This window comes from Melanerpes formicivorus, unplaced genomic scaffold, assembly GCF_026170545.1.
Source record: "Melanerpes formicivorus ecotype bairdi unplaced genomic scaffold, bMelFor1.0.p_v2 SCAF_135, whole genome shotgun sequence".
NCBI classification, from domain to species: Eukaryota; Metazoa; Chordata; class Aves; order Piciformes; family Picidae; genus Melanerpes; species Melanerpes formicivorus.
Window position 1 is genome coordinate 7,200 of NW_027142487.1, and position 21,989 is coordinate 29,188.

Sequence of the window (21,989 nt, forward strand, 5' to 3'; positions counted from 1 at the left end):
GCCAGCATTACACCCTTTGATCATTTCATTTCACAGAGCCCCCAGTCCATTTCATTTCAGGCCAGCATTGCACCATTTGATCATTTCATTTCAGAGAGCCCCACTCCGTTTCATTTCTGGCCAGCATTGCACCATTTCACCTCTTTTCATTTCAGAGAGCCCCCATACCGTTTCATTTCTGGCCAGCATTGCACCATTTGATCATTTCATTTCAGAGAGCCCCCACTCCATTTCATTTCTGGCCAGCATTGCACCATTTGATCATTTCATTTCAGAGAGCCCCCAGTCCATTTCAATTCTGGCCAGCATTGCACCATTTGATCATTTCATTTCAGAGAGCCCCCATACCGTTTCATTTCTGGCCAGCATTGCACCATTTGATCATTTCATTTCAGAGAGCCCCCATACCGTTTCATTTCTGGCCACCATTGCACCATTTCACCTGGTCTCATTTCACAGAGCCCCCCTACCATTTCATTGCAGGCCAGCATTGCACCATTTGATCATTTCATTTCAGAGAGCCCCCAGTCCATTTCAATTCTGGCCAGCATTGCACCATTTGATCATTTCATTTCAGAGAGCCCCCATACCGTTTCATTTCTGGCCAGCATTGCACCATTTCACCTCTTTTCATTTCAGAGAGCCCCCATACCGTTTCATTTCTGGCCAGCATTGCACCATTTCACCAGGTCTCATTTCAGAGAGCCCCCATACCGTTTCATTTCAGGACAGCATTGCACCATTTGATCATTTCATTTCAGAGAGCCCCCATACCGTTTCATTTCTGGCCAGCATTGCACCATTTCACCAGGTCTCATTTCAGAGAGCCCCCATACCGTTTCATTTCTGGCCAGCATTGCACCATTTGATCATTTCATTTCAGAGAGCCCCCATACCGTTTCATTTCTGGCCACCATTGCACCATTTCACCTGGTCTCATTTCACAGAGCCCCCCTACCATTTCATTGCAGGCCAGCATTGCACCATTTGATCATTTCATTTCAGAGAGCCCCCATACCGTTTCATTTCTGGCCAGCATTGCACCATTTGATCATTTCATTTCAGAGAGGCCCCATACCGTTTCATTTCTGGCCAGCATTGCACCATTTCACCTCTTTTCATTTCAGAGAGCCCCCATACCGTTTCATTTCTGGCCAGCATTGCACCATTTGATCATTTCATTTCAGAGAGCCCCCATACCGTTTCATTTCTGGCCAGCATTGCACCATTTGATCATTTCATTTCAGAGAGCCCCCACTCCATTTCATTTCTGGCCAGCATTGCACCATTTGATCATTTCATTTCAGAGAGCCCCCAGTCCATTTCATTTCAGGCCAGCATTGCACCATTTCACCTGGTCTCATTTCAGAGAGCCCCCATACCGTTTCATTTCTGGCCAGCATTGCACCATTTGATCATTTCATTTCAGAGAGCCCCCATACCGTTTCATTTCTGGCCACCATTGCACCATTTCACCTGGTCTCATTTCACAGAGCCCCCCTACCATTTCATTGCAGGCCAGCATTGCACCATTTGATCATTTCATTTCAGAGAGCCCCCAGTCCATTTCAATTCTGGCCAGCATTGCACCATTTCACCTCTTTTCATTTCAGAGAGCCCCCATACCGTTTCATTTCTGGCCAGCATTGCACCATTTCACCTCTTTTCATTTCAGAGAGCCCCCATACCGTTTCATTTCTGGCCAGCATTGCACCATTTGATCATTTCATTTCAGAGAGCCCCCATACCGTTTCATTTCAGGCCAGCATTGCACCATTTGATCATTTCATTTCAGAGAGCCCCCATACCGTTTCATTTCAGGCCAGCATTGCACCATTTGATCATTTCATTTCAGAGAGCCCCCACTCCGTTTCATTTCTGGCCAGCATTGCACCATTTCACCTCTTTTCATTTCAGAGAGCCCCCATACCGTTTCATTTCTGGCCAGCATTGCACCATTTGATCATTTCATTTCAGAGAGCCCCCACTCCATTTCATTTCAGGCCAGCATTGCACCATTTCACCTGGTCTCATTTCAGAGAGCCCCCATACCGTTTCATTTCTGGCCAGCATTGCACCATTTGATCATTTCATTTCAGAGAGCCCCCATACCGTTTCATTTCTGGCCAGCATTGCACCATTTCACCTGGTCTCATTTCACAGAGCCCCCCTACCGTTTCATTTCAGGCCAGCATTGCACCATTTGATCATTTCATTTCAGACAGCCCCCAGTCCATTTCAATTCTGGCCAGCATTGCACCATTTGATCATTTCATTTCAGAGAGCCCCCAGTCCATTTCATTTCAGACCAGCATTGCACCATTTGATCATTTCATTTCAGAGAGCCCCCAGTCCATTTCATTTCAGGCCAGCATTGCACCATTTCACCTGGTCTCATTTCACAGAGCCCCCCTACCGTTTCATTTCAGGCCAGCATTGCACCATTTGATCATTTCATTTCAGACAGCCCCCAGTCCATTTCATTTCAGGTCAGCATTGCACCATTTGATCATTTCATTTCAGAGAGGCCCCATACCGTTTCATTTCAGGCCAGCATTGCACCATTTGATCATTTCATTTCAGAGAGCCCCCACTCTGTTTCATTTCTGGCCAGCATTGCACCATTTCACCTGCTCTCATTTCAGAGAGCCCCACTCCGTTTCATTTCTGGCCAGCATTGCACCATTTCACCTGGTCTCATTTCAGAGAGCCCCCATACCGTTTCATTTCTGGCCAGCATTGCACCATTTCACCTCTTTTCATTTCAGAGAGCCCCCATACCGTTTCATTTCTGGCCAGCATTGCACCATTTGATCATTTCATTTCAGAGAGCCCCCAGTCCATTTCATTTCAGGCCAGCATTGCACCATTTGATCATTTCATTTCAGAGAGCCCCCAGTCCATTTCATTTCAGACCAGCATTGCACCATTTGGTCATTTCATTTCAGAGAGCCCCCAGTCCATTTCAATTCTGGCCAGCATTGCACCATTTCACCTGGTCTCATTTCACAGAGCCCCCCTACCGTTTCATTTCTGGCCAGCATTGCACCATTTCACCTCTTTTCATTTCAGAGAGCCCCCATACCGTTTCATTTCTGGCCAGCATTGCACCATTTGATCATTTCATTTCAGAGAGCCCCCATACCGTTTCATTCCAGGCCAGCATTGCACCATTTGATCATTTCATTTCAGAGAGCCCCCATACCGTTTCATTTCTGGCCAGCATTGCACCATTTGATCATTTCATTTCAGAGAGCCCCCAGTCCATTTCATTTCAGGCCAGCATTGCACCATTTCACCTGGTCTCATTTCAGAGAGCCCCCAGTCCATTTCATTTCAGGCCAGCATTGCACCATTTGATCATTTCATTTCAGAGAGCCCCCATACCGTTTCATTTCTGGCCAGCATTGCACCATTTCACCTGGTCTCATTTCACAGAGCCCCCCTACCATTTCATTGCAGGCCAGCATTGCAGCATTTGATCATTTCATTTCAGAGAGCCCCCAGTCCATTTCAATTCTGGCCAGCATTGCACCATTTGGTCATTTCATTTCAGAGAGCCCCCATACCGTTTCATTTCTGGCCAGCATTGCACCATTTGATCATTTCATTTCAGAGAGCCCCCATACCGTTTCATTTCTGGCCAGCATTGCACCATTTCACCTGGTCTCATTTCACAGAGCCCCCCTACCGTTTCATTTCAGGCCAGCATTGCACCATTTGATCATTTCATTTCAGACAGCCCCCAGTCCATTTCAATTCTGGCCAGCATTGCACCATTTGATCATTTCATTTCAGAGAGCCCCCAGTCCATTTCATTTCAGACCAGCATTGCACCATTTGATCATTTCATTTCAGAGAGCCCCCAGTCCATTTCATTTCAGGCCAGCATTGCACCATTTCACCTGGTCTCATTTCACAGAGCCCCCCTACCGTTTCATTTCAGGCCAGCATTGCACCATTTGATCATTTCATTTCAGACAGCCCCCAGTCCATTTCATTTCAGGTCAGCATTGCACCATTTGATCATTTCATTTCAGAGAGGCCCCATACCGTTTCATTTCAGGCCAGCATTGCACCATTTGATCATTTCATTTCAGAGAGCCCCCACTCTGTTTCATTTCTGGCCAGCATTGCACCATTTCACCTGCTCTCATTTCAGAGAGCCCCACTCCGTTTCATTTCTGGCCAGCATTGCACCATTTCACCTGGTCTCATTTCAGAGAGCCCCCATACCGTTTCATTTCTGGCCAGCATTGCACCATTTCACCTCTTTTCATTTCAGAGAGCCCCCATACCGTTTCATTTCTGGCCAGCATTGCACCATTTCACCTCTTTTCATTTCAGAGAGCCCCCATACCGTTTCATTTCAGGCCAGCATTGCACCATTTGATCATTTCATTTCAGAGAGCCCCCAGTCCATTTCATTTCAGACCAGCATTGCACCATTTGGTCATTTCATTTCAGAGAGCCCCCAGTCCATTTCAATTCTGGCCAGCATTGCACCATTTCACCTGGTCTCATTTCACAGAGCCCCCCTACCGTTTCATTTCTGGCCAGCATTGCACCATTTCACCTCTTTTCATTTCAGAGAGCCCCCATACCGTTTCATTTCAGGCCAGCATTGCACCATTTGATCATTTCATTTCAGAGAGCCCCCATACCGTTTCATTTCAGGCCAGCATTGCACCATTTGATCATTTCATTTCAGAGAGCCCCCATACCGTTTCATTTCTGGCCAGCATTGCACCATTTGATCATTTCATTTCAGAGAGCCCCCAGTCCATTTCAATTCTGGCCAGCATTGCACCATTTCACCTGGTCTCATTTCAGAGAGCCCCCAGTCCATTTCATTTCAGGCCAGCATTGCACCATTTGATCATTTCATTTCAGAGAGCCCCCATACCGTTTCATTTCAGGCCAGCATTGCACCATTTGATCATTTCATTTCAGAGAGCCCCCAGTCCATTTCATTTCAGGCCAGCATTGCACCATTTCACCTGGTCTCATTTCAGAGAGCCCCCAGTCCATTTCATTTCAGGCCAGCATTGCACCATTTGATCATTTCATTTCAGAGAGCCCCCATACCGTTTCATTTCAGGCCAGCATTGCACCATTTGATCATTTCATTTCAGAGAGCCCCCAGTCCATTTCATTTCAGGCCAGCATTGCACCATTTCACCTGGTCTCATTTCACAGAGCCCCCCTACCGTTTCATTTCTGGCCAGCATTGCACCATTTCACCTCTTTTCATTTCAGAGAGCCCCCATACCGTTTCATTTCTGGCCAGCATTGCACCATTTGATCATTTCATTTCAGAGAGCCCCCATACCGTTTCATTTCAGGCCAGCATTGCACCATTTGATCATTTCATTTCAGAGAGCCCCCATACCGTTTCATTTCTGGCCAGCATTGCACCATTTGATCATTTCATTTCAGAGAGCCCCCATACCGTTTCATTTCAGGCCAGCATTGCACCATTTGATCATTTCATTTCAGAGAGCCCCCAGTCCATTTCAATTCTGGCCAGCATTGCACCATTTGATCATTTCATTTCAGAGAGCCCCCAGTCCATTTCAATTCTGGCCAGCATTGCACCATTTGATCATTTCATTTCAGAGAGCCCCCAGTCCATTTCATTTCAGGCCAGCATTGCACCATTTCACCTGGTCTCATTTCACAGAGCCCCCCTACCGTTTCATTTCTGGCCAGCATTGCACCATTTCACCTCTTTTCATTTCAGAGAGCCCCCATACCGTTTCATTTCTGGCCAGCATTGCACCATTTGATCATTTCATTTCAGAGAGCCCCCATACCGTTTCATTTCAGGCCAGCATTGCACCATTTGATCATTTCATTTCAGAGAGCCCCCATACCGTTTCATTTCTGGCCAGCATTGCACCATTTGATCATTTCATTTCAGAGAGCCCCCATACCGTTTCATTTCAGGCCAGCATTGCACCATTTGATCATTTCATTTCAGAGAGCCCCCATGCCGTTTCATTTCTGGCCAGCATTGCACCATTTGATCATTTCATTTCAGAGAGGCCCCATACCGTTTCATTTCTGGCCAGCATTGCACCATTTGATCATTTCATTTCAGAGAGCCCCCATACCGTTTCATTTCTGGCCAGCATTGCACCATTTGATCATTTCATTTCAGAGAGCCCCCATACCGTTTCATTTCTGGCCAGCATTGCACCATTTGATCATTTCATTTCAGAGAGCCCCCATACCGTTTCATTTCTGGCCAGCATTGCAGCATTTGATCATTTCATTTCAGAGAGCCCCCATACCGTTTCATTTCTGGCCAGCATTGCACCATTTCACCTGGTCTCATTTCACAGAGCCCCCCTACCATTTCATTGCAGGCCAGCATTGCAGCATTTGATCATTTCATTTCAGAGAGCCCCCAGTCCATTTCATTTCAGGCCAGCATTGCACCATTTCACCTGGTCTCATTTCACAGAGCCCCCCTACCATTTCATTGCAGGCCAGCATTGCACCATTTGATCATTTCATTTCAGACAGCCCCCAGTCCATTTCATTTCAGGTCAGCATTGCACCATTTGATCATTTCATTTCAGAGAGGCCCCATACCGTTTCATTTCAGGCCAGCATTGCACCATTTGATCATTTCATTTCAGAGAGCCCCCACTCTGTTTCATTTCTGGCCAGCATTGCACCATTTCACCTGCTCTCATTTCAGAGAGCCCCACTCCGTTTCATTTCTGGCCAGCATTGCACCATTTCACCTGGTCTCATTTCAGAGAGCCCCCATACCGTTTCATTTCTGGCCAGCATTGCACCATTTCACCTCTTTTCATTTCAGAGAGCCCCCATACCGTTTCATTTCTGGCCAGCATTGCACCATTTGATCTTTTCATTTCAGAGAGCCCCCATACCGTTTCATTTCAGGCCAGCATTGCACCATTTGATCATTTCATTTCAGAGAGCCCCCAGTCCATTTCATTTCAGGCCAGCATTGCACCATTTCACCTGGTCTCATTTCAGAGAGCCCCCATACCGTTTCATTTCTGGCCAGCATTGCACCATTTCACCTCTTTTCATTTCAGAGAGCCCCCATACCGTTTCATTTCTGGCCAGCATTGCACCATTTGATCATTTCATTTCAGAGAGCCCCCATACCGTTTCATTTCTGGCCAGCATTGCACCATTTGATCATTTCATTTCAGAGAGCCCCCATACCGTTTCATTTCTGGCCAGCATTGCACCATTTGATCATTTCATTTCAGAGAGCCCCCATACCGTTTCATTTCTGGCCAGCATTGCACCATTTGATCATTTCATTTCAGAGAGCCCCCATACCGTTTCATTTCTGGCCAGCATTGCACCATTTCACCTGGTCTCATTTCACAGAGCCCCCCTACCATTTCATTGCAGGCCAGCATTGCAGCATTTGATCATTTCATTTCAGAGAGCCCCCAGTCCATTTCAATTCTGGCCAGCATTGCACCATTTGATCATTTCATTTCAGAGAGCCCCCAGTCCATTTCATTTCAGGCCAGCATTGCACCATTTCACCTGGTCTCATTTCAGAGAGCCCCCATACCGTTTCATTTCTGGCCAGCATTGCACCATTTCACCTCTTTTCATTTCAGAGAGCCCCCATACCGTTTCATTTCTGGCCAGCATTGCACCATTTGATCATTTCATTTCAGAGAGCCCCCATACCGTTTCATTTCAGGCCAGCATTGCACCATTTGATCATTTCATTTCAGAGAGCCCCCATACCGTTTCATTTCTGGCCAGCATTGCACCATTTGATCATTTCATTTCAGAGAGCCCCCATACCGTTTCATTTCAGGCCAGCATTGCACCATTTCATCATTTCATTTCAGAGAGCCCCCATACCGTTTCATTTCTGGCCAGCATTGCACCCTTTGATCATTTCATTTCAGAGAGCCCCCATACCGTTTCATTTCTGGCCAGCATTGCACCATTTCACCTGGTCTCATTTCACAGAGCCCCCCTACCATTTCATTGCAGGCCAGCATTGCACCATTTGATCATTTCATTTCAGAGAGCCCCCAGTCCATTTCAATTCTGGCCAGCATTGCACCATTTGATCATTTCATTTCAGAGAGCCCCCAGTCCATTTCATTTCAGACCAGCATTGCACCATTTGATCATTTCATTTCAGAGAGCCCCCAGTCCATTTCATTTCAGGCCAGCATTGCACCATTTGATCATTTCATTTCAGAGAGCCCCCAGTCCATTTCATTTCAGACCAGCATTGCACCATTTGATCATTTCATTTCAGAGAGCCCCCAGTCCATTTCAATTCTGGCCAGCATTGCACCATTTGATCATTTCATTTCAGAGAGCCCCCAGTCCATTTCAATTCTGGCCAGCATTGCACCATTTGATCATTTCATTTCAGAGAGCCCCCAGTCCATTTCATTTCAGGCCAGCATTGCACCATTTCACCTGGTCTCATTTCACAGAGCCCCCATACCGTTTCATTTCTGGCCAGCATTGCACCATTTCACCTCTTTTCATTTCAGAGAGCCCCCATACCGTTTCATTTCTGGCCAGCATTGCACCATTTGATCATTTCATTTCAGAGAGCCCCCATACCGTTTCATTTCAGGCCAGCATTGCACCATTTGATCATTTCATTTCAGAGAGCCCCCATACCGTTTCATTTCTGGCCAGCATTGCACCATTTGATCATTTCATTTCAGAGAGCCCCCATACCGTTTCATTTCAGGCCAGCATTGCACCATTTGATCATTTCATTTCAGAGAGCCCCCAGTCCATTTCAATTCTGGCCAGCATTGCACCATTTGATCATTTCATTTCAGAGAGCCCCCAGTCCATTTCAATTCTGGCCAGCATTGCACCATTTCACCTGGTCTCATTTCACAGAGCCCCCCTACCGTTTCATTTCAGGCCAGCATTGCACCATTTGATCATTTCATTTCAGAGAGCCCCCAGTCCATTTCATTTCAGGTCAGCATTGCACCATTTGATCATTTCATTTCAGAGAGGCCCCATACCGTTTCATTTCAGGCCAGCATTGCACCATTTGATCATTTCATTTCAGAGAGCCCCCACTCTGTTTCATTTCTGGCCAGCATTGCACCATTTCACCTGGTCTCATTTCAGAGAGCCCCACTCCGTTTCATTTCTGGCCAGCCTTGCACCATTTCACCTGGTCTCATTTCAGAGAGCCCCCATGCCGTTTCATTTCAGGCCAGCATTGCACCATTTGATCATTTCATTTCAGAGAGGCCCCATACCGTTTCATTTCTGGCCAGCATTGCACCATTTGATCATTTCATTTCAGAGAGCCCCCATACCGTTTCATTTCAGGCCAGCATTGCACCATTTCACCTCTTTTCATTTCAGAGAGCCCCCATACCGTTTCATTTCAGGCCAGCATTGCACCATTTCACCTGGTCTCATTTCAGAGAGCCCCCATACCGTTTCATTTCAGGCCAGCATTGCACCATTTCACCTGGTCTCATTTCAGAGAGCCCCCATACCGTTTCATTTCAGGCCAGCATTGCACCATTTGATCATTTCATTTCAGAGAGCCCCCATGCCGTTTCATTTCTGGCCAGCATTGCACCATTTGATCATTTCATTTCAGAGAGGCCCCATACCGTTTCATTTCTGGCCAGCATTGCACCATTTGATCATTTCATTTCAGAGAGCCCCCATACCGTTTCATTTCTGGCCAGCATTGCACCATTTGATCATTTCATTTCAGAGAGCCCCCAGTCCATTTAAATTCTTGCCAGCATTGCACCATTTGATCATTTCATTTCACAGAGCCCCCAGTCCATTTCATTTCTGGCCAGCATTGCACCATTCGATCATTTCATTTCACAGAGCCCCCAGTCCATTTCATTTCTGGCCAGCATTGCACCATTTGATCATTTCATTTCACAGAGCCCCCATACCGTTTCATTTCAGGCCAGCATTGCACCATTTGATCATTTCATTTCAGAGAGCCCCCAGTCCATTTCATTTCAGGCCAGCATTCCACCATTTGATCATTTCATTTCACAGAGCCCCCATACCGTTTCATTTCAGGCCAGCATTGCACCATTTGATCATTTCATTTCAGAGAGCCCCCAGTCCATTTCATTTCAGGCCAGCATTGCACCATTTGATCATTTCATTTCAGAGCCCCCAGTCCATTTCATTTCAGGCCAGCATTGCACCATTCGATCATTTCATTTCACAGAGCCCCCAGTCCATTTAAATTCTTGCCAGCATTGCACCATTTGATCATTTCATTTCACAGAGCCCCCAGTCCATTTCATTTCAGGCCAGCATTGCACCATTCGATCATTTCATTTCACAGAGCCCCCAGTCCATTTCATTTCTGGCCAGCATTGCACCATTTGATCATTTCATTTCACAGAGCCCCCATACCGTTTCATTTCAGGCCAGCATTGCACCATTTGATCATTTCATTTCAGAGAGCCCCCAGTCCATTTCATTTCAGGCCAGCATTGCACCATTTGATCATTTCATTTCAGAGAGCCCCCAGTCCATTTAAATTCTGGCCAGCATTGCACCATTTGATCATTTCATTTCACAGAGCCCCCAGTCCATTTCATTTCAGGCCAGCATTGCACCATTTGATCATTTCATTTCAGAGAGCCCCCAGTCCATTTCATTTCAGGCCAGCATTGCACCATTTGATCATTTCATTTCAGAGAGCCCCCAGTCCATTTCATTTCAGGCCAGCATTGCACCATTTGATCATTTCATTTCAGAGAGCCCCCAGTCCATTTCATTTCAGGCCAGCATTGCACCATTTGATCATTTCATTTCAGAGAGCCCCCAGTCCATTTCAATTCTGGCCAGCATTGCACCATTTGATCATTTCATTTCAGAGAGCCCCCATACCATTTCATTTCAGGCCAGCATTGCACCATTTGATCATTTCATTTCAGAGAGCCCCCAGTCCATTTCATTTCAGGCCAGCATTGCACCATTTGATCATTTCATTTCAGAGAGCCCCCATACTGTTTCATTTCTGGCCAGCATTGCACCATTTGATCATTTCATTTCACAGAGCCCCCATACCATTTCATTTCAGGCCAGCATTGCACCATTTGATCATTTCATTTCACAGAGCCCCCAGTCCATTTCATTTCTGGCCAGCATTGCACCATTTGATCATTTCATTTCAGAGAGCCCCCATACTGTTTCATTTCTGGCCAGCATTGCACCATTTGATCATTTCATTTCAGAGAGCCCCCATACCGTTTCATTTCAGGCCAGCATTGCACCATTTGATCATTTCATTTCAGAGAGCCCCCAGTCCATTTAAATTCTGGCCAGCATTGCACCATTTGATCATTTCATTTCAGAGAGCCCCCAGTCCATTTCAATTCTGGCCAGCATTGCACCATTTGACCATTTCATTTCAGGCCAGCATTGCACCATTTGATCATTTCATTTCAGAGAGCCCCCAGTCCATTTCATTTCTGGCCAGCATTGCACCATTTGATCATTTCATTTCAGAGAGCCCCACTCCATTTCATTTCTGGCCAGCATCGCACCATTTGATCATTTCATTTCAGAGAGCCCCCACTCCGTTTCATTTCTGGCCAGCATTGCACCATTTGATCATTTCATTTCAGAGAGCCATCAGTGCATTTCAATTCTGGCCAGCATTGCACCATTTGATCATTTCATTTCAGAGAGCCCCCAGTCCATTTCAATTCTGGCCAGCATTGCACCATTTGATCATTTCATTTCAGAGAGCCCCCAGTCCATTTCCATTCTGGCCAGCATTGCACCATTTGATCATTTCATTTCAGAGAGCCCCCACTCCATTTCATTTCTGGCCAGCATTGCACCATTTGATCATTTCATTTCAGAGAGCCCCCACTCCGTTTCATTTCTGGCCAGGATTGCACCATTTGATCATTTCATTTCAGAGAGCCATCAGTGCATTTCAATTCTGGCCAGCATTGCACCATTTGATCATTTCATTTCAGAGAGCCCCCAGTCCATTTCAATTCTGGCCAGCATTGCACCATTTGATCATTTCATTTCAGAGAGCCCCCACTCCGTTTCATTTCTGGCCAGCATTACACCATTTCACCTGGTCTCATTTCAGAGAGCCCCCAGTCCATTTCATTTCAGGCCAGCATTGCACCATTTGATCATTTCATTTCAGAGATTCCCACTCCGTTTCATTTCAGGCCAGCATTGCACCATTTCACCTGGTCTCATTTCAGAGAGCCCCCATACCGTTTCATTTCTGGCCAGCATTGCACCATTTGATCATTTCATTTCAGAGAGCCCCCATACCGTTTCATTTCAGGCCAGCATTGCACCATTTGATCATTTCATTTCAGAGAGGCCCCATACCGTTTCATTTCAGGCCAGCATTGCACCATTTGATCATTTCATTTCAGAGAGCCCCCACTCCGTTTCATTTCAGGCCAGCATTGCACCATTTCACCTGGTCTGATTTCAGAGAGCCCCACACCATTTCATTTCAGGCCAGCATTGCAACGTTTCGTCTTTTCGTTTCAGAGAGCCCCGCGTCGTTTCGTCAACAGAAAATCCTGCTAAAAATACCTGCTTTTTCTGTGGATAGTCAAGAGTATTACCAATTGCTACATAAGAAGCTTTGCAATTGCCCCCGTTGGATCTGTCCTGTTAAATACCAAGGCTTCCGTAATGTAAAAACGAATTCCAAATACGGTAACGCACGGCTTGAAAACATCTATGAAATGTGTAACGATTGCTCAGGAACGGGGGGTCTTCCTTTGTGCCGCGAGCGTCGTCGCTTTGCTTTGGGCTTTTTTACGTCATCTGGGATTTTTTGGCTCCTTAGTTTACATGCCGATAGGAACCGTTTTCCCCCTCGCCCGCCGATTGCGCAACACATACCCTACGACTGAAAACCGACTGAAAAAATAAAACAACTGTTTACATCGACAGGAAAGAATGGGATCGATTGCTAAGTAGATACTTCGCAGCCGCCGAGCCGAGCCGCCGAGCCGAGCCGCGCCGAGCCGAGCCGCCGAGCCGAGCCGCGCCGAGCCGAGCCGCCGAGCCGAGCCGCGCCGAGCCGAGCCGCCGAGCCGAGCCGCGCCGAGCCGAGCCGCCGAGCCGCCGAGCCGAGCCGCCGAGCCGAGCCGCCGAGCCGAGCCGCCGAGCCGAGCCGCCGAGCCGAGCCGCCGAGCCGAGCCGCCGAGCCGAGCCGAGCCGCGCCGCGCCGAGCCGCCGAGCCGCGCCGCGCCGAGCCGCCGAGCCGCGCCGCGCCGAGCCGCCGAGCCGAGCCGCGCCGAGCCGAGCCGCCGCGCCGAGCCGCGCCGCGCCGAGCCGCGCCGAGCCGAGCCGCCGAGCCGAGCCGCGCCGCGCCGAGCCGAGCCGCCGCGCCGAGCCGCGCCGCCGAGCCGAGCCGCGCCGCCGAGCCGAGCCGCGCCGCCGAGCCGAGCCGCGCCGCCGAGCCGAGCCGCGCCGCCGAGCCGAGCCGCGCCGCCGAGCCGAGCCGCGCCGCCGAGCCGCCCTTTTAGGGGAAGAAAACCCTCTCGTTTGCCTGAGAGCGCCGAGGCGACTCGCCCCGAGACTATCAATCCAACTACAATCCTCTCCTCTCTATAGAGATATTCAGGAATGGTATTCATTGCGACCGTAAAGAGGCTCTGAAGTTACCCCCCCCACACCGGATCTCCTCTCTGAGATGCAAGTGATGCCGGAACGGAAAAGCGATTTGCGCGTAGAGCAAAGCCAATTTTGGCAACGTACCTACCAAAGGGGAATCGATTGAAAGCGGCGGACTTACGCTGAGCGGTCGGGGGGGCGTCTCTTGCCGCCGCGCGTGGGAAGCGCCCCGCCGGCCTCCGCTCGGCAGGTTTTCCGTTCCGAGAAAAACCAACCCAACGCCGAAACCAGTGAGTGTTCAAAAACCCTACAACGCAAAGGAAAATCCGTGAGCTGGTGTGTACTAGAGATACGCACTGTAAGTTTACGTCTTTCAGAACCCCATGCAGCGCATTTCAAAGCCTCTTTTCAGACAAATTAATACCAGACTGCTGCGCCTAGTTAAACAGCAGAGCTATGAAGTTGCAAGAGAGGGGTGTCAGGGTTAGCTGGCCTCTTAGGGATTTTAATCCCCTCCGAGAACGTGCAAGCGTTTCAAACGAGCTGCTACGTAAGAACCCCCGAGAGCGGCAGAGGCTGGCGCTTACCTGGAAGGGAGCCCGAGGAAACCGGGAAGAATCTGAGTGAGGAGCTGAGCCCCGCCAAGCCCCCAACGTGCCGGTTCCTTCCGCCTCGCCTCGGGGAGCCCCGCGCCGGTTCCGTCCGGTTCCGTTCGCCTCGGTTCGCCTCTCCTCGTCTCGGGGGGCCCCGCGGGTGAGCTGCCGCGGGGAGTTTGAGTCGCCGCCGGCTGAGGCGAGGAAAAATCTTTTCCTTCGCTGAAAGCGCTATGCCGACTCACCCTAAAACTGAAACTTTCCTGTTTACATGGATAGTAAAGAATAGGGTCAATTGCTATATGAAAACCTTTGCAGTCTCCCCCATTGGAATGCTTAGTGGAACCCCCTGGTTCCACCCCGAGGGCTCTTACCTGTGGCAGCGATTTGCCTTTCTCCCTTGTGGGACGCCCCCTTAGGGCTTACACGTTACCCCTTTCCCTTGCCAGCAGTCCTTTTCCTGCCTGAAGGCTCTTGTCTCTTCCTGGGGTGATCTGACTGAGTTAAAAGAGCTCTGCCTGAGAAGCCTCTAAGGGGGCGCCCGGAGAGGTCCTGCGCCTCGGCGGGCCCCGCGGCCCGACGGAGAGGGGTCCCGCCGCGGTCCTCGGAAACCGATCTGGGGGAAAAGACGAACGCCACGGCTCGGGTAACTGCCGGAGTTCTATAGGGCTCGCTACAGCCCTGGACGGCTGTGGGATCTCTCCTAAAGGTCTCGGAGCCGAGCGGTTTCACAAACTCACCTTACTTCTGTGAAAGAGGAGGTTGGACTATTTCCCAGAAGTCTGCTGCACGTTTTCCTGGTTTCTGCAGATAGTTTTCCGTCCTTTTCTTACCAGCGACTTATGTGAAGTCTTAGGGCTTTTAATCCCCTCCTAGAACATTCAGGCGTATCGAACCTTCAGAGCACCTACACGGGAACCGCGGACAGCGACAGAGGCTGGCACTAACCTGGTGCGGAGCTCAGCCGGACGAAGGGAACCCACGGAAGCTAAAGGAAGACGAGCTGAGAGCAGACCTCGGCGGAGCCGGCTGGCGCCCGGGGGAGCCGAGCCCCGGCGCGCCTGGTGAGAGGCAGCCCGGCTGGGCGGAGCCGCCGTCTGTTCGGGGGAAGGAAATCCTCCGGCTTCACAGGGAGCCGAGCCGACTCGCCCTAAGACTGCCAATCTCTCCTGTTCATATAGGTAGTCAGGACTGGCACTAAGTGCCAGGTAACAAGGCTCTGAACTCACCCCCGCTGCGTCTCTTCCGTTACACACAAAGGCTGCTAGCAGGTAGAAGCCGATTGCAAGCAGAGCAAAGCAGTTTGAAAACAGAACTACGAAATGGGTCTCAAGGAATTAAAGAGGGGGAACCCTCCTCAGTGTGTGTTGGGGGGGGGGATCCTTTGTTTCTTTTGCCTTTATTCTTTGTCCTGAGGTTTCTTTGGGTTTTGGTCTCTTTAATTTGAATGGAAGTAACCTCTGAGGAGAGCCCAGCGAAGCCTCCCCCCACACACAGGGGTGAGAATCCCCTACCTGGTCAGTGCTGCCCCCGCTCTTAAGGGGCCTGCTAGCATCTAAGGTGGATCTGGGGGTATCAAAGGGGAATTCGGGCACACAGAGAGGTATATGGGGAGGCTCTGGAGGGGCTCCAAAAGGACCTTTCAGTTGGATCCAACTGAGGCCACCGCCACCAAGCCACGCCCCCCAAACTGAGGCCGCCGCCAAGCCAGCCCCCCCACCCACCCAAACACATAGGCCGCCGGCAAGACAAGCAACCCCCCCACCCCCCCCCCCAGCAACAGAAGCTGCCGCCAAGCCAGCCAAACCCCCACCCCAGCAACAGAAGCTGCCGCCGCCAAGCCGGCCACCCCCCAACCCCCCCCAAACCACAGAGGGCGCCACCACCAAGCCAGCCACCCCCAACCCCCACCCAATAACAGAGGCCGCCGCCAAACCAGCCACGCATCCCACCCACCCCAGTCACAACAGAGGCCGCCGCCACCAAGCCAGTCCCCCCCCCCTCCCAACACAGGCCACCGCCGCCAAGCCAGCCCCCCCCCCAACCACAGAGGCCACCGCCGCCAAGCCAGCCCCCCCCCCCAACCACAGAGGCCACCGCCGCCAAGCCAAGCCAGCCCCCCCCCATGGCCCACCCAGTAACAGAGGCCGCTGCCAAAAAGCCAGCCACCCCCCACACACCCAAAAACATGGGCTGCCGCCAAATCAGCCACCACCCCTATCCCCCACCCAACAACAGAGGCCGCTGCCAAGGCAGCCACGCATCCCACTCCCCGCCCAACAGAGGCCGCTGCTGCCAAGCCAGCCAAACCCCCAACCAACAAAGAATGCTGCTGCCACCAGGCAGCCAGCCCACCACCCCATAACAGAGGCCGCTGCTGCCAAGCCAGCCACCCCCCCACCCACCCAACGCCAACAGAGGCCGCCGCCAAAAAGCCAGCCACCACCCCCAACCACATAGGCCGCCGCCGCCAAGACAGCCACCCCCCCACTCCCCCACCCAATAACAGAGGCTGCCGCCAAACCAGCCACGCATCCCACCCCTCCCACCCAATAACAGAGGCCACCACCGCCAAGACAGCCACCCCCCCACTCCACCACCCAATAACAGGGGCCGCCGCCAAGCCAAGCCAGCCCCCACCCCACGGCCCACCCAGTAACAGAGGCCACTGCCAAAAAGCCAGCCACCCCCCTACCCACCCACAACCAACAGAGGCCACCGCCAAAAAGCCAGCCACCCCCCCAACCAACCACAGAGGCTGCTGCCGCCAAGCCAGCCAACCCCCCCCACCCCAGCAACAGAAGCTGCCACTGCCGCACCAGCCACCCCTCAACCCCCCCAAACCACAGAGGGCACCGCCACCATGCCAGCCACCCCCCCAACCCCCACCCAATAACAGATGCTGACACCAAACCAGCCACGCATCCCACCCACCCCAGTCACAACAGAGGCCGCCGCCGCGCCAGCCACAGCCCCCCCACCCAGCCACATAGGCCGCCGCCAAGACAAGCAACCACCCCATACCCCCCAGCAACAGAAGCTGCCGCCAAGCCAGCGACGCATCCCACCCCAGCAACAGAAGCTGCCGCCGCCAAGCCGGCCATCCACTAACCCCCCCAAAAACCAGAGGACGCCACCACCACGCCAGCCACTCCCCCAACCCCCACCCCAGTCACAGAGGCCGCCGCCACCAAGCCAGTCCCCCCACACCCAACACAGGCCACCACCGCCAAGCCAGCCCCCCTCCCCCCAACCACAGAGGGCACAGCCACCAAGCCAAGCCAGCACCCCCCCACGGCCCACCCAGTAACAGAGGCCGCCGCCAAAAAGCCAGCCACCCCACACACACCCAAAAACATGGGCTGCCACCAAACCAGCCAACACCCCTACCCCGTACCCAACAACAGAGGCCGCTGCCAAGGCAGCCACGCATCCCACCCCCCGCCCAACAGAGGCCGCGGCTGCCAAGCCAGCCAAACCCCCAACCAACAACAGACGCTGCCGCCGCCAAGGCAGCCGGCCCACCACCCCATAACAGAGGCCGTCGCTGCAAAGCCAGCCACCCCCCCACCCACCCAACGCCAACAGAGGCTGCCGCCAAAAAGCCAGCCACCCCCCCCAACCACAGAGGACGCTGCCGCCAAGCCAGCAAATCCCCTCATGCCCCCCAGCAACAGAAGCTGCCGCCAAGCCAGCCAACCCCCCCACCCCAGCAACAGAAGCGGACGCTGCCAAGCCAGGCAGCCCCCAAGCCCCCCAAAACACAGAGGCCGCCGCCACCAAGTCAGCCACAGCCCCCCCACCCAACCACATAGGCCGCCGCCGCCAAGACAGACACCCCCCCACTCCCCCACACCCCCACCCAATAACAGGGGCCGCCGCCAAGCCAAGCCAGCCCCCCCCCACGGCCCACCCAGTAACAGAGGTCACTGCCAAAAAGCCAGCCACCCCCCTACCCACCCACAACCAACAGAGGCCGCCGCCAAAAAGCCAGCCACCCCCCCAACCAACCACATAGGCCGCTGCCGCCAAGCCAGCCAACCCCCACACCACCCCAGCAACAGAAGCTGCCGCTGCTGCACCAGCCACCCCTCAACCCCCCCAAACCACAGAGGGCGCTGCCACCACGCCAGCCAGCCCCCCAACCCCCACCCAATAACAGAGGCCGCCACCAAACCAGCCACGCATCCCACCCACCCCAGTCACAGCAGAGGCCGCCGCCACCAAGCCAGACACAGCCCCCCCACCCAGCCACACAGGCCGCCGCCAAGACAAGCAACCACCCCATGCCCCCCAGCAACAGAAGCTGCCGTCGCCAAGCTGGCCACCCCCCACCCACCCCAAAAAACAGAGGCCACTGACAAGCCAGCCACGCATCCCACCCACCCCAGTCACAACAGAGGCCGCTGCTGCCAAGCCAGCCACCCCCCAGCCCCGCAACAGAAGCTGCCGCCACCAAGCCGGCCATCCCCTAACCCCCCCAAAAAACAGAGGCCGCTGCCACCAAGCCAGCAAATTGCCCCACACCCCCCAGGAACAGAAGCTGCCGCCGCCAAGCCGGCCACCCGCTAACCCCCCCAAAAAACAGAGGGCGCTGCCACCAAGCCTGCCCCCCAAACTCCCACCCAATAACAATGGCCGCCGCCAAACCAGCCACGCATCCCACCCACCCACCCCAGTCACAACAGAGGCCACCGCCACCAAGCCAAGCCAGCACCCCCCCACGGCCCACCCAGTAACAGAGGCAACCGCCAAAAAGCCAGCCACCCCACACACACCCAAAAACATGGGCTGCCACCAAACCAGCCAACACCCCTACCCCCCACCCAACAACAGAGGCCGCTGCCAAGGCAGCCATGCATCCCACCCCCCACCCAACAGAGGCCGCCGCTGCCAAGCCAGCCAAACCCCCAACCAACAACAGACGCTGCCGCCGCCAAGGCAGCCTGCCCACCACCCCATAACAGAGGCCGTCGCTGCAAAGCCAGCCACCCCCCCACCCACCCAACGCCAACAGAGGCCGCCGCCAAAAAGCCAGCCACCCCCCTCAACCACAGAGGACGCTGCCGCCAAGCCAGCAAATCCCCTCATGCCCCCCAGCAACAGAAGCTGCTGCCGCCGCGCCAGCCACCCCCCAACCCCCCCAAACCACAGAGGGTGCCGCCACCATGCCAGCCACCCCCCCAACCCCCACCCAATAACAGAGGCCGCCGCCAAACCAGCCACGCATCCCACCCACCCCAGTCACAACAGAGGCCGCTGCCACCAAGCCAGTCCCCCCCCCTCCCAACACAGGCCACCGCCGCCAAGCCAGCCCCCCCCCCCAACCACAAAGGCCACAGCCACCAAGCCAAGCCAGCCCCCCCCCACAGCCCACCCAGTAACAGAGGCTGCCGCCAAAAAGCCAGCCACCCCACACACACCCAAACACATGGGCTGCCACCAAACCAGCCAACACTCCTACCCCCCACCCAACAACAGAGGCCGCTGCCAAGGCAGCCACGCATCCCACCCCCCGCCCAACAGAGGCTGCCGCTGCCAAGCCAGCCAAACCCCCAACCAACAAGACACTGCCGCCGCCAAGGCAGCCTGCCCACCACCCCATAACAGAGGCCGTCGCTGCAAAGCCAGCCACCCCCCCACCCACCCAACGCCAACAGAGGCCGCCGCCAAAAAGCCAGCCACCCCCCCAACCACAGAGGACGCTGCCGCCAAGCCAGCAAATCCCCTCATGCCCCCCAGCAACAGAAGCTGCCGCCGCCGTGCCAGCCACCCCTCAACCCCCCCAAACTACAGAGGCCGCCACCAAGCCAGCCACAGCCCCCCCACCTAGCCACATAGGCCGCCGCCAAGACAAGCAACCACCCCATGCCCCCCAGCAACAGAAGCTGCCGCCAAGCCAGCGACGCATCCCACCCCAGCAACAGAAGCTGCCTTCGCCAAGCTGGCCACCCCCCACACCCCCCAAAACACAGAGGCGGCTGACAAGCCAGCCACGCATCCCACCCACCCCAGTCACAACAGAGGCCGCCGCTGCCAAGCCAGCCACCCCCCAGCCCTGCAACAGAAGCTGCCGCCACCAAGCCGGCCACCCCCTAACCCCCCCAAAAACCAGAGGGCACTGCCACCAAGCCTACCCCCACCCAATAACAGAGGCCACCGCCAAAAAGCCAGCCACACCCCCACACCCAAAAACATGGGCTGCCGCCAAACCAGCCACCACCCCTACCCCACACACACAACAGAGGCCGCTGCCGAGGCAGCCACACATCCCACCCCCCACCCAACAGAGGCTGCCACTGCCATGCCAGCCAACCCCCCAACCAACAACAGACACTGCCACCACCAAGCCAGCCACCCCCCCACCCACCCAACACCAACAGAGACCGCCGCCAAAAAGCCAGCCACCCTCCCCAACCAACCACATAAGCCGCTGCCGCCAAGCCAGTCAACCCCCCCACCCCAGCAAGAGAAGCTGCCGCCCCCAAGCCAGGCGCCCCCAAAGCCCCCAAAAAAACAGAGGCCGCCGCCGCACCAGCGAATCCCCCCATACCCCCCAGCAACAGAAGCTGCTGCAGCCAGCCACCCCCCAACCCCCCCAAAAAATGGAGGGTGACGCCGCCAAGCCAGCGACCCCCCCATCCCCACCCAATAACAGAGGCCACCGCCAAACCAGCCACGCATCCCACCCCCCCAACCAATAACAGAGGCCACCGCCAGGCCAAGCCCCCCCCCACGCCCCACCCAATAACAGAAGCTGCCGCCAAAAAGCCAGCCACCCCCCCCACACACACCCAAAAACATGGGCTGCCACCAAACCAGCAGCCCCCCAACAACAAAGGCTGTGGCCAAGCCAGCCACGCATCCTGCCCCCCACCCAACAGAAGCCGCCACTGCCAAGCCGGCCAACCCCCCAACCAACAACAGACGCTGCTGCCGCCGCCAAGCCAGCCAACCCCCCCGCCCAATAACAGAGGCCGCCGCTGCCAAGCTGGCCAACCCCCCACACACACCAGAGGCTGCCAGCAAGCCAGCCCCCACTCCCCCCCCCCCAACTAACCCTAACCATCCAACTGATGTGCCCCCAGGTGACCCTCCATTGGCTCCCACATGTCCCTGAATTCCTCTTTGATACCCCCCACACCCACCATAGATGCCCACAAAACCCCTGAAGTGGGGGGGGACGCTGACCGGTCAGGGGGGGCATCTCCTCCGGGTGCGTGGGGAGCGACTCAGCTGGCCTCTCTTCAGAGGCCTTTCCATTCAAATTAAACAACTGAATATAAAACCAGTGGGGTCTCCTTTGTGTGTGTTGTGCGGTTTTAATTTGCCGCTCAGGGCCATTGGAAACCTTTTGGCGTACACGTTACTACTGCTCTGCAACCTCTGGAGGAACAGCATGGCTTTTCCTCCGCTACAATACCTCACGCTAATACTTACGTTTTGTCATGGGTTTCCGTCCCCTCCGGGAACGTTCGGGCAAGCAGTCCGCCGGCAGCGTTTGGGAGAGGCTGCCCCCACCCCTCACTCGCCCGCTCCTCGGCTGTGTCGTCGCTGCAGCGATTTGACCCTTACCTGGGAGCTCAGAGCTTGGATGGTGTCGAGGCTGAGAATCTCTCTCCTGCTCCCCCCCTCCTCCCTCCCAACAGAGAGGGGAAAAAAAAAAAGGAAAGGACCAAATCCAGCAAGAAATAATTTGGAGTCAGCTGGGAAGCAGAGAGTTTAGTAGAACACTCGCAAGCCCTCCACCCTGTCTTCAGAATGGGCGTTCACCCACCACAAGCC

The 21,989-nt window shown here is 53.9% G+C and overlaps 1 long non-coding RNA gene across 1 annotated transcript; it reads right to left on the reverse strand.

The window, feature by feature from the left end:
• Positions 1–14,226: 14,226 nt before the first annotated feature.
• On the reverse strand, positions 14,227–15,024 carry LOC137456739 (uncharacterized). Its single transcript, XR_010991096.1, has 3 exons — positions 14,945–15,024; positions 14,579–14,820; positions 14,227–14,467 (listed from the first exon to the last, which is right to left on the reverse strand). It is a non-coding gene; the product is annotated as an uncharacterized lncRNA (long non-coding RNA).
• Positions 15,025–21,989: the final 6,965 nt, after the last annotated feature.